We start from the raw sequence: 14018 nt of genomic DNA, 5'->3' as shown, positions 1-14018 counted from the left end.
ACCTTATGGCATAAGTATTCAAATACTTTGAACAAGAAGATCTATTTATCATCACCACCTGTCCAGCACAAAGCTGAGAGTATTCACGAGTTCTAATACATTTTTTAAAAATATGTAAGCATGTTACTTTTCTCAAGAAATGTATAGCCTAGCTAGAGAATTCAAACTTGCCCATAGGTAACTATGGAAAAAATACGACAGAAGCTTTAATTATAAAACATATCCCCTGGTTTAGAATATGATATGATAGCAGTTCATAGAAAGAAGAGAAAATTGTGAATTACAGAGTTTTGTTTTTCTGTGGGAGGTAGTAAGACAAAGGGTGCAGGGTGAGAGCTGAGTGATTCAAGAGGTTTGCAGGGAGGTAAAAACAGGTTGGATCTGATGAAATATGATTTCAAAACACTATAACTTAATGATCTTTTTTTAAAACGTCTTTCTCAGTGTTTACTGAGACACTGTGATTGTCTGCACATTAGACCTACTGCATTTGGGATGTGCCTTTGTTGTGTTGGCTGAAGTCCTATCATCGATATAGGTACATATCACTGCAACCAACTTCAAAAACATTTTCTAGCTACAGTCTTGGAGAGTCATTTATTATCTTGTGATTTAGGGTCACTGACTGTAAGCCATTTTCTGACAGACTTCCAAGAGGGAACCAGAAACACTATTTGCTCTAAAAGAAGATGAATAGATCACAATTATTTTCTCAAATTGTGACTTACTGGACCAAAAGAAATTTAAGTTGATAATGCTCAAAGTTAATTTTGTTTGCCTAATGTATTAAGAGCTGCTCATTCATATGCATTTCAGAGATTGTTATCCATTTGAATAGAAAAGTACTTAATTTTCACATAGAAAAGTACTTGTCTTATGATCAAACATTATTTGATATTCAATGTGATATTTAAGTTACTTGGAATTTTCTGCAGATATTTATCAGAATAATTATGAAGTTCATTGCTATGCAAATGAAAGAACATACTGGGATGAAGAAGAGGACACTGATACAACCTATAACTGATATGAATTTCCATTTATTATGATTTCCACTAATTATAAATACTCTTGCAGGTGTGACTATGCAGATTTGTTTTGGCAAATTTGGAATATTAATTTATATATTTTTCCTTGTATTTCACCATTTCCCTTTCCTCGTTGAGTAGCTGGCTACTTACTACCTTGCTTCAAGGAAGACTTGTGATTGATGGGGAACGTGACATTAAATACAAAACATATTCCTCACTAGATGTTGTTTCTAAAAGCCAAGCCTTTTGGGGAGAACATGCTTCCATGTATTGATATGTTTAAGTATAAACAGAGACATGTAGGGGAGTAGAGGGTGGAACAATATATATTCCACAACAATGCTCTACAGAGGGGGCTGAACCTTAGCCTGGATGACTGTGTGGTGAACTTAGACCAAATCCTGGGCACTGAGATTCCCAACCTCACTCTGCCCCAAGAGTTACACAGAAGCTGTAGGTCCAGTGGACCTCGAGACCAATAGGAATATGAGCAATAAAGAGGCTTCTTCAAGGCTTCATTCAACACTACCTCTTTCCTTTCAGGGTGTTGGAGCTCCAAGAATACCTGAGGTTGAATTCTCCATAAGTCCAGGAGTGTGAGAACTCAGAGTCCAAATTAGATGAAATGATAAACGATTTAAAATAGATATATTTTAGTGAACTGTGCCTTAAAGTGCCGCACATGGACTGCTTCCATGAGTGGTCACCATGCACCCTCACAATGAAGAGTTTTAGCATCTTCAAGATTTCCTTGTGGAAATGCCTGAGGACACTGAAGTCTGTCACTCTACCTGGGAAAACTAAAACAGCATCAGTGTCTACCTGCCACCTGGAGAGTTCATGTCTAACATTCCATTTAGAGAAATCAAAAACATATAGACTTGTTCACAGCATAGGTGAGAGAGTCTGATAGTAGCCTTGAAGATTTAAGCATTTTTCAAGGGCAAACAATGAACCCTGAAATTAAAAGTGTAGATTGAAAGTGGGGGGAAAAAGCCAGTGTAGGGAAAAATGAGTGTGAGGCAATTATAATCATTTTCTGAGAATTTATATGAGGCAGGGGCTGTGCAGTAGATTATGCAGCAAGTTAATCTCTACGGTTCCTCCCTCTCTGTCAAGGACGCTCTTCTTCCCCTAGTGATTGGCATGTCTTGCTGTAGCACTTGCTTCATGCTTTTACACAAATGTCACCTTCTTAGTGATGCCTTCCCTTGGCTACTTTATCTAAAATTGCAATCCCCTGATGCTTACTATTTTCCTTCTGTAATTATTTTTCTCCTTAGCACTTATCACCACCTAACATACTGTATGTTCCGTCTATCTTGTTTACTGAAAGTTTTATGCTTCTGGAGGCAGTGATTTTGGCTCTTTTGTACATGTCTGTATCCCTAACCCCAGAGCCATGTCTGACATGATATAAAAGCTACATAAGTATCTGCTGGGAAAATGGATGAATATTTGGGTGACTCACTCACTGAAGGAATAGCAGCTATTTATCTTCATTTTGCCAGATGAGGAAATCAAGGCTAATACAGATTCAGTAATTTACCCAAGGTCGCACCATGAACTGCAACTTAAGTATATGTTTATCTAACTCGGATTCTTCTCCTCCTTTCACTACGACATTACTTCATTTATTTTAAAATAAAGTCATTTGAGCATGCGCTTTTGCCTCAAGCCAGGGGCTGAAAAGTAGGAGATAAAGAGATGATTAAAACACTAATTTTTATATCCAGCTTACACTCTAGTGAAAACAGGATAATGAAGAGGAAATTTCAATAAAGACACAAGCATACTTTGGCAGGTTAAATGCTTATTGAACAATGGTGAAGGAACTAAAGTTAGACTTAGGGGTTACGGAAAGCTCCTTAGCATGTGCAATGTTTAAGCTGAGATCTGAAGAATAAATGAGGGGTCAGGGGAGTTAAAGAGAAAATTACGAAGATAAAGAGCAGGTGCAAGATCAAGTGGTGAGGGAGGGTAGCTAGTTCATAGATTGGCCCACAACCATGAACATATGAGTAGTTTAGTGGAACTAAAAGAACTTGGTTTGGAGTGAAATAAAAAGAAAAATGTTCAGTAATTAGACTATGAGATAAGCAGAGGCCAGACTATAAACATTTTTGCTAGAAAGGACCCATTTACCAGGACAGAGACAAAGATTTTTAAAAAGCAGATGGTCACTCCTTTAGTTTATTGCTTTTTTGAGTAAGTATTCAAACCGCCCACATATTGAAAAGAGGAAGTTGAATCCTAAGTATGTTTATCCTCCTCCCCCTTCATGCCTACTTATTCACCCTGGGACTTTTGTTAATTATTCCATTTCAGAGAATGGACTCTGACAAGACCTCTGTGGAGGGATCTACAATACTTTCCACTCCAGTTAACAATTTGCTGAGGTGTATTAGTTATACATTGCTGCATAACAACATCACCACAAACTTAGCACCTTGAAACAGCACATATTTCTTATCTCACAAGGATTAAAAGTCCAGAAATTATTTACCTGAGTCTTCAGCTTAGGGTCTCCTAACGTTGGCCATGGTGGTGGTTTCACCTGGGGAAGAATCTGCTAATGATTCTCTCCATTGTTGACAGAATTCAGACCCCTCCTTGCAAATCGCTGGGTAGAGGGCTTCCGTTTCTCACTCACTGGGAGTTAAAAGCAGCCCTGAGCTCCTGACCTTCTGGCCTTCTTCACATGGTAGCCCACAACATGGAAGCTTGCTTTTTCAAAGCCAGCAAGGGAGAAAAATTCTCTTTGCAAGGTGAGCATTGCAATTATATGTAGTGGAATCACACGCATCCCATCTCCTTGTCTGGATGCTGTTGCTTTAAGTTGGTCCTAGTTCTGGCACAGGCTCCACAGGGCAGAAATACACAAGGCCTGAATCCCAGGAGATGGGAATCCTGGACCACCAAAGAGTCTGTCTGCCGCATGAGGTTTCTCTGTTAAACTTCAAAGAGGTGATTTGCTAATTGCTCCCCTTCAGATGAAGTGTTCCATCTGGCTTAGCTGGTCTTTCTTGGTCAGTCCCATTCCTCCTAGCTCAGGCTGCTATAACAAATTAGCATTGACTGGATGTCTTAACATCCTGTATTTCTCATCTTCTGGAGGCTGAGACCTCTAAGAGCTAAGCGCTGGCAGATGCAGTGTTTGGTGTAGGCCTTCCTCCTGGTTTACAGACAGTCATCATCTTCCCTTTTTTTTGGGGGGGGGGGGCAGGGCAACATTTATTCCTTTTCCAAATGTTAAGGGAAAATCTGGTGGAAGAGAATGGTTTTAAAAGTTAGACCAAAAAAAAAGTACACATCTGGGATTTGGCCATTAAAAACTTATTTATAACAATGGGGGGGGGGGGGAGAGAAAGGAAGTTGTTTCACATTACAGACCTCCCCCCCACCCAGCACCCCAACGCCTAATGCTTACTAAGTCAAAAAAGAGACACCTTTGTTTCACAAGCTGGAGGTTTGAACTTGAGTAAAACATTTATAAAAACCTAGGCAGGGGCAGGGTCCCCCCCTAGCCCGGGTGCCACCAGGCACAGCACAAGAGACTAAAAACAGAGGGCAGGCTGGACGCTCAGGGTTGGGAGTATAGGCAGCCCACATCTGGCCCAGGGATTTGGGGAGGAAACAAAACCTCCTTGGAAAAGAATTGGGGGGAGAAAACCAGCAATTGCCTTCTGGTGGGGTGGGGACAGGGGAAGGGGCAGGAGCATGTCCCATCATTAACCTAACTTGGGGAACGGCAAGGGGCCATCTTCAACTGGCCCTAAGAGGCAGACCAGGTGGGAATTCTTAAGGGAGAATCCACAGGAGGGAGAGGAGGGAAGGGAAGGTGGCTGGGAGGGGCAGCAGCTCCTTCCTTTCTGGGCACAGGAAGGCAGCCAGGGCACCAGGTCCAGGCAGTGACCTCCCAAGGACAGCACAGTTTTTGCAGCTACTCACTCTGCTGGCTGGCAGGCGTAGGGCCACTCTCTGGCCCCCATGGAGTGGACAGCTCTACAGCCTGGGGCCCAGCCTCTTTTTCTGTGTCTCCCTCCTCGGAGGCAGCGCTGGCCTCTGCCCCTTGCCTTGCGGCCCCTGGCTCTCATGGGAGCAACAGCCTTCCCTCCCTGGGCAGTGCCTTCCTGCTGCAGGCACCCCTCCCCCTGTTCCTGCTCTTCCTCTGTGGGGGAGGAGGTAGACAATTCACCCCACCCACCCTCCTTTCGATTTATCTCAAAGGACAGGCCACTCAATTGGAAAGGCTTCTTGAAAGAGAATTTCTTCTTTTAGGGGGGGGGTTTCCTTGGGGGTACATCGCCCTTGGCCTCAGCTCCCTGGCTAGGGGGTGCTGGCTCCATGGCAGTACCAGTGCCTTGGCTGCCTCCTCTGTTCTGTTCACAGGGGGCGACTCCCCTTCACTCTTGGCGGGGGGTAGCGGGGGGTAGTTTCCATTGCTTTTCACTTGGCCGTCCTCCTGTCATGTTGGCCTTAGAGGAGGAAGCAAGGGCCTGCTGCCTCCTCGTGGTCACGGAGCCCCAGGGAGCCTTGGAGCTCTGACTGCCCAGGATGGGGCAGGGGTCTGCTGGGGGAGCCGCCCCCGGCCCGCACTGCAGAGGATAACTCAGTAGGGTCGTGCCGGAGGGGAAGGGTATGGGGTGGGAGGAAACCTAGCTGCACCCCAGCTCCGCCCTACCTGATAGCTGTACCGGCTGCCGCCTTGTCCGGGCCAGAATGCAGATGGTCATCTTCTCACTGTGCCCTCACCTGGTGGAGAAAATAGAGAAGAAGCAAGCTCTCTGGCGTCTCTACTATAAAGGGCACTAATCACACTCATCAGGGCTCCATCCTCAACACCTCATCACTTCCCAGTGGCCACACCTGCTAGTACAGGCACACCCTGTTTTATTCGGCTTCACTTTATTTCAGGTCATAAATGTTGCATCTTTTACACATTGAAGGCAAGACCCTCCACCAGTAAAAAGATTGTGACTTGCTTTATTGCTATACATGTACTCACTCTCATGCAGTTGTCTGAAATCAAAGCCGCAATATCTCCAAGATATACCTATATTATCACATGGGGGGCAGGTAGGGTTTCAACAGACCAATTTGGAGGGCATGCAGTCCAGAACACCATCCTATAGTCTAGTTGCTGATTCAGAAATTCAGTGGTAGATCTCTGGGGAAAATGTCTCCACAACTCCCTTTGCCCATATACAGCTGAGCCTCATATGTTTGAACAATCTCTAGAGATGAGGTTAGTCCCATTTCACAATTGATTAAACTCACCCATGCCCAGGGGATGCTGTAATTGCAACACCTGTTAATAAATCAGGATAGCCCTTATGATTTATGGCTTCCTCCATTTGAAGCTCCTCTCCTTTGATAATCATAATTTCTCCAGGCAAGAAAGAGCATGGCAGATCTGGGACCCACTGTTCTATGTAGCTGTATTTTTAAAAAATGCCAGGGAGAGGAGGTCAGAAGGGAGAGCAGGCATCCAGATTTCCCCAATTTATGTGAAATCTTTAATCCAGGAAGACCTCATAGGCAATTGTTTTGTAAAATGACATCCAAACAGTTGTAACCGCCAATAGCTATTTTTTTTCTTGACATCAATTTCTGAAAACATCACCTGTGAAAAGTTTAACATTTAGCATTTCCTATTGTTTTCATTTTTTTCTATGACTGTAGATCCAGTTTATGTGAAAAGTGCCAGTTGGGGAAGAGAACAAATACTAAGGACCCCCAGAAGAGATAAAGGGACCCGAGGGATATAGCGGGCAAGAGAGGGGTCTGGAGTCAGAAGACCTTTGCACAGCTTTGGGCAAACTGTGCTTCCCAGAAAGGCTATTGCCCTCTCTGGGCCACCGCTTCTGATGTGTTTCACGAAATAGGTTTTCCTACCTAGTCCTTTGATAGTTTATGAGGAAAAATAAGACAATATTTAAAAGTAAGAGGAGAGTTTTTACTACATTCCCTACATGTAATTTTTTATTATTGTCTTGGAGGAAAAAGAGAATAAATTAAAAAGAAACAAAGAAAGTATTAAATGTTTCCAGAACTGAGTCTGATTATAAAGCTCGACATTGTGTGGTCATATCTACAACTTGACATAGTACAGTGGGGCCTTGATTTACGAGTTTAATTCGTTCCGTGATGGAGCTCGTAACTCAAATTACTCGTATGTCAAATCTTAAAGTGAACGAGTGAGACACGTTATGCTGGGCTGATGTTGTGGCGTTCACTGTGACGTTCGCTGCGCCAACTTGCGGTGGGGTATTTGAAGCTGGATCGTAACCCTAATTTTAGCTCGCAACTCAAAGCAAAAAATCGGCCGAGAGATGGCTCGTATCTCGAAAAACTCATTAGTCGGGACACTCGTAAGTCGGGCCCCACTGTAATACATTTGGAAAGTAAATTGCTCTATATCAGCCAACCTGAAACTACTTGTCTGGTCCATAAGAACTACCTGGATGTTTTCTCCAAAGAAGGTTACCATAGCCTACTTCCAGGTGTTCTCAATTAGGGGGTTATGCGTAGGCTTTGGTGATCTGCAGTTTCAGCTAACAGTCTGATGCAGCTTTCTCCTAGACCTCATTTTGCATCGCCCTTATCTGAAAAGTACAAGAATTCGAATCATTACCTCCTGATTGCATACCCAGCCAACCTATACCCCAAGGGCCCTTACACAGGCTGTTCCATCCGCCCTGAACACTCACCCCACTCCTCCTTTCCCCTGGCTCACTTAGGTCAGCTTTCAGGTTTCACGTTAATGTCACTTTCTCCAATGGAGACCTCTCTGCAATCACAGACTTTAATTAGGTCATTCGTATGCATTTTATAACACTATGAACTTCTCTTTCATAGCAATTACCATAATTATAGTTCATTAATACCTATATTATTTATGTACTGTCTCTCTCCTCTCCGGGATACAGGATTCCTGAGACTAGAGACTGTGCTTATTTTATTTTTAGAGCCTGGAAAATGGCTTGAACATAGTAGGTACAGTAAGAAGGGAAGGGAAGGGAAGGGAAGGGAAGGGAAGGGAAGGGAAGGGAAGGGAAGGGAAGGGAAGGGAAGGGAAGGGAAGGGAAGGGAAGGGAAGGGAAGGGAGGTGGTAACATAACCAGCCAACAAATTCTCTCTTCTTTAGGAGTTTGTATGGGAGCAGCCCAAAGAAGAACAATAGGGCAAAATTAATTAAATTAGCGACCTGGGATCAAGCCCATACACATATACTACAGGACAGTCTTTGATTGCAGAGTCTGAAAACACCTTCACTGCCCTCCAAAAGGCTGGCTGAAACCATTTTTACAAACTGAATAGATTCTATCACAATTATTTCTTGTAATTACTTAAGCTTTTTTATATTCAGAGTTCTTTAACTTGTTTTAATTTTGTAAATAATAATAATAAATTATTATTATCATTATTATTATTATTTAGAGTCACATCACAACCCTCCAAAAAAGTTTATGTGGAACATAATCTCTTTGGGAACTTTTACTTCATGAATTGGAATAGCAAACAAGCCCCATAAAAAATGGAGAAAATCTTCAACATTGATCCAAGGAAAATTCCTTCCAGTGGTTAGGCATTTGCAGCTCTGTACCTAAGCAGATCAGAACCAATAGTTGGTAAGTTATCAGAAGAACCAGTTGAAACCAAAATCATAAACATTATAAGTGCATGTACCTTAAATATTTTTTCAGACTGAAACATAAAAAATCTATACCTAGTATGCAGTCTGCTGTTGTAGAGTCAAGGCATCTTCCTTGAATGAACCTGCTAGGGGAGATCTGTATAATCTTTCTTGCCAAAAACCCCACAATATATCTTCTACAATTTCAAGTATGGGTCTCTTAGGGTGAAGATAAAATTTTAAAACACTTGTAAACAAATCCTAGTAAAAATGTTTGTAGACTTCATGACTTTGTTTTCTCAGCTTTTATACTTACCTCTTCCACATGTGTCCTGATGGCAATTTTGTTTTAGTGGCTCTCCTTCATGAAGTCAAAATATTTAATTTCCTTTGCATAAAAACCAAAGCTCTTTTTCTTTCCGCATTCATATTTAATCAGAGGAAGTACTATATTGATTATAATAATGAGAGCAACACACTTGGAGACAGACCCAGGGACACTTAATAAACATACAACTCAGTTAGTGAACCCCAGGCTGACTTGAAGGGAGTCTTCTAGGCACTGACTCCATTGGGAAGGGAGAATGTTCACTGTTCTGATGAGTTAAATAGAAGTTAGCTAAGAAAGTCTCAATCTTGTGTAGTTTAAACACCTACAGCAGTGGTAGCTGGAATGTTAATAAGAATGTATGTGCAAGTTCTCTCACATTATTATTTTCAGAGAGATAAACATTGATGTGTTATTCCACTTATTTATGCATTCATCAGTTTATATTTATATGTGTCCTGATAAGGGATGGAACCCACGATCTTGGCATATGGGACAACACTGTAGTCAACTGAGTTACTCAGCCAGAGCCAAACCACATTGTCTTTAAGTAAAAAGCCAAAGAGTCCTCTCTATGTCCCATCAAAAGCTTTTTTTAAAAATCAAAATCAAGTAATTTAACACTTAGCAATTCAAAAGTGATAGTGTTAACACAAGTAAAGAGACAGGGCCAGTGGGTTTTGAATGAAATAGACATGAATTTAGTCAATCTGCCCCTGACTAAGAAACTACACAGATACTAATCATCTTCTGAGCTTCTGATGGAGAGATGATATTTATACTAGAGTGAACAAGAGCTGACATACACCACTACTTAATACCAAATCTTTTCACACACATTAGGTTAAAATGTGTTACTCTGAAATTAGTATGTATAAATAGTTTAAAAGATTAAATTTTCTCCCCTCCCCCCAAAAAAACACAAAAAACAACTATTATCAGTTATTTAAAAATGAGATTATATGACATATTAGTTTCCCAGGGCTGCTATAACAAGTTACAACAAACCATGTGACTTACAACAACAAAAATTTATTCTCCAAAAGACGTGAGGGTCAGAAGTCCAAAATCAAGGTGTTAGCAGGTTTGGTTCCTCCTGGAGCCTCTGAAGGAGAATGGTGTCCTTCTCTCTCCTAACCTCTGCTGACTGCCAGCAATTCTTGGCTTAGAGGCAATTGCTTCTACTTTCACATGGCTTTCCCCCATTTGTGTCTCTGTCTTAATTCTCTCCTTTTTCCCCCCTCATAAGGGTACTCATTATTCTATTTAGAGCTAACCAAAAATCCAGGATGATATGATATCAAGATCCTTTACCAAATTCATCTACAAAGTCCCTATTTTCATATAAAGTAACATTCACAGGTAATGGGGATTAGCATTTGGATATATCATTTTGGGGGAACACCATTCAACCCATTACATATGTATAGGCTGTGTATGGTTGTATGTTGTAGCTTCTTCAGGACTCTTACTGCCGTAAAGAATTGAGCCTATGAAAAGATAACCTGATCTGATTATTCTAGGAGACTATTTTCTGAGAATTCTAAAAGTTTTCTCTTACTGGAAGAGATTTTGGCCTTGATGCATGAACATCTGCTCACATCTCATAAAATAATTTGTACTCTTACAAATGGAAAATGATCATGAACTCAGCCAGGTGGCTTTTCTTGTGGGAAAAGATTCAGAACTTCTTAAATTTCCACTTAAGACCCTAGTGATTTGAAGGCTATCACAGTCTGTCATTAGATTGACACATTGTCTTACAACAACACTGTGTATGTGTGTCAGTTATTGGTTTTGAGGTCGTTCATTCTTACATGTTTTCTTTCCATTGTGCTTCCAGGTTATCAATCTTCTGGATTCAGAAGCTATCTATTTCTATCATAGCACAACTCAATTTCTCTTGACTTCATAGTTACATCTACAACTCTCTGATTTTTATCTCAGTAAATGAATTTATCAATGACTCCCTAATACCCTTTTATCCTCTGTGCATTTCAATGACATTATAAAAGAAAGTTTTAATGGACATTTATTCTTAACTCCTCTTCTGTGAATGCCAGAAGGTGGTGAATATCGGGATTGAGTGATAAATATTTACACAAATAAGAAGCACAGAGTCGATATTTAAATGAACAAGTGATTAAATGAAAAGAATAAACGAACACAATACAATAAAATAAAATCTAATATAACATGTATTTCTTATGTGCCTAACATATGTGGCATTTGTGGGCAAAGTAATAAAATTTAGTTTCTGCAGAAAATATAATACACACTAATCTAAGAGTCCGGACTACTAAGGTTTAATATTAATTCATGATTATCAGTGTGACCTTGAGTAAATCACTTTAACACTCTGAATCACTAGTTTTCTTAATTGTAAAATGATGGGTTTATACTAGGTCATTTCTAGAGTCCCTTTTAATGTTGGCAGGTTGTGGTCAGATATTAATGAATATGATAAAATAGAACACATAGACACATTCATCTGAGACTTCTGAAATGAATATTTTTTTGGTTATAACTTTCATAGTATTTTTCTACCCTCATTGATAATTAAGTCCACGTCAGCCTAGCTTATCCCTTCAAAACCCTATATTACTAGAGGGCCTGGGTTTGCCTTTATTGTCATAAAAGGTTAAATGTTGGCTTCTCTGAAATGCATGTGGAATATACATGCCAGTGGAGAAGAACTGTTTCTACTGTTCTGCACTGAGACTATCAGATGCCCTTCATACACATAATACAACGCTCAACATATTCATGCATAGTTTTGTAGATCCTCCCAGTTAATTGAGTTGTAAATTACATATAAAGTAATTTTTTTGTTTATTTTAGAATTTGCTGTAATTACTGGTTACACATTTGAACAAATCCAAAAAGCCATTTTGTTTTTAGGTTTACTTACAATAAGCAATTCAGGATTAACTGATTTATGCCATGGAAGGAACCAAGAATAGAAAGAGAAAACTACAAATATACCGTCCTTCACAATTGAAGCCACAACCACGCTTTCTATCCAGATCTTCATTAACTATCTGGGACCAAGTTATATTTTGGCAGCTAGAAATGCCCTTGGAGAATACCATTATTTAATTTCATAATAAACACTTAGCACCAAGTGAATTTAAGTGTTGACAATGAATTTTTAAAAAAATATGTTTTATTGATTTTTAGAGAGAGCAGGAGAGAGAGAGAGAGAGAGAGAGAGAGAGAGAGAGATTGATGAGTTGCCTCCTACATGCACCCCAACTTGGACTGAACCCACAATCTGGGCATGTGCCCTACCGGGAATCAATGGAACCAGCCACCTTTCAGTGAATGGGAAGGCACTCAATCAACTGAGCCACATTGGCCAGGGCTATTGACATTGAATTTAACAGAACATTTCTGTGCTTAATAGTTTTCTAGATTCTATAAGGTAAACAATATGGCATATCCCTGACCTCTCAGGATTTATAATATAGTAGCCTAAATAATAGATTAAGAATAGGCAGGAAATCATCATAAAAATGTTATCTACAAAAGATGAACAAAAAAGTTTTGAGGGTCTTAAAGAAAGAAGATATGAATATTGAGAAGATATTCAGAAAAACATAAATGGGAAAGGTGACAGATGATCTGGGCCTTGAAAAATGAGCAGATTTCAACAGATAGATTACAACCTTGATGTGGCTGAAGTACGACAGATGGAATATGTTTTGAAATATAAGAATAAAAAGACAGATTGGGATGAACAAATAGATGGCCTTGAATGCCATGCTAAGCTTGAGAAATTACTTTTGGAGCATTTAGCCAGTTAAGTTTATATGGAGGCCAAAAGACTAATGGTTTGTAGAATTGAAAACGAAAAAGAGAGGATACATTCAGGAAGAAATACTACAGAAGTAAAATCAGCAAGAACTAAAATTTGTAGTTGTACACCCTGTCATGTACATTTGCACAATAATTCGTTGTACTGTTCTTACTTCAAAAAGTGTTTTTCATCACTAAGTGCTTAATAAGCAGTCATTAGGATTAAAAAGTCAGATGAAAGTGACATGCAAATCACAAGTTTTCAGATGCATTTCAGAAATACAATTTCCCCTGCTATGTAGCTAGATACTGTCTGTACCTTTTGTTTAGAAGTTTGTAATTTCTTGCCATTGTTATTTGGTTTTTCTGGTGTCTTACAGTTTCTAAAAATGGCTGTATTTCCCAAGGCATCTGTGTCTGAGATATCACAAATTGTGGAGTCTTTATAGCCAGGTTCCTTTTTTTCCATCATAACTTATGTTCTACATCTTAAGTCATCATCTGGGGTATCAATAGCATCACCACAGCTGTATTTCCTTATTTGCTCTTGACAGTGTTCTCAGGGTTGATAAATGGCCCCAGCTTGGTGTGGAAAGAAAAGTATTTATTTTGAAGCTATATATAAGTTGTGGAAATCATCGCTTTCTACAATGACTGAAATAGGAAACAAGGGTTATGACCTCAACAAATTTAACACCAATAGTTTTAAGATTTCTTACTTAGACATTATTTTACTTTTTTGAATTCTTTACTGTTGCTAGTTAGCCGATTCTACCCCTGGGAATTTCTTACTGCTGACCAGCGTCCAGGCCGGGGCAGAGCCTGCAACTAAGGTACTTGCCCTTGACTGAAATGGAACCCAGGACCCTTCTGTCCAGAGGCCAATGCTCTATCCACTGAGCCAAACTGGCTAGGGTAAAATATGTTAATATTAATAAGGCATTAACATTCAAAATGTTTCACTATCACATTCATGCACTTTATATTTGTTATATAAATTGTATTTTGGAACAAATTTCTAAACCACTGGGGAAAAGTATGCTTATTGTGCATCTGTATCAGTTAAAGTAAAATAAGAGTTTCATTTTTATTTGTGTGTCACCTTGATACATTAATATAATGTGATTTCATTCTATATGGACATACAGGGAGATGCTGTAAATATATATATATATATATATATATATATATATACACTAATAAAAGAGAAACATGGTAATTA

General features: G+C 39.8%; 1 pseudogene; it reads right to left on the bottom strand.

The window, feature by feature from the left end:
* Positions 1-4974: 4974 nt before the first annotated feature.
* On the bottom strand, positions 4975-13265 carry LOC139017679 (MARCKS-related protein-like; annotated as a pseudogene).
* Between the last annotated feature and the right edge of the window lie 753 nt (positions 13266-14018).

This window comes from Myotis yumanensis, unplaced genomic scaffold (assembly GCF_028538775.1).
Source record: "Myotis yumanensis isolate MYYU_CA2020_CCGP unplaced genomic scaffold, mMyoYum1.0.hap1 SCAF_10, whole genome shotgun sequence".
Lineage (NCBI taxonomy): Eukaryota > Metazoa > Chordata > Mammalia > Chiroptera > Vespertilionidae > Myotis > Myotis yumanensis.
The sequence above is the reverse complement of the archived record's forward strand: the minus strand, read 5'-3'. Positions and strand labels throughout refer to the sequence as shown.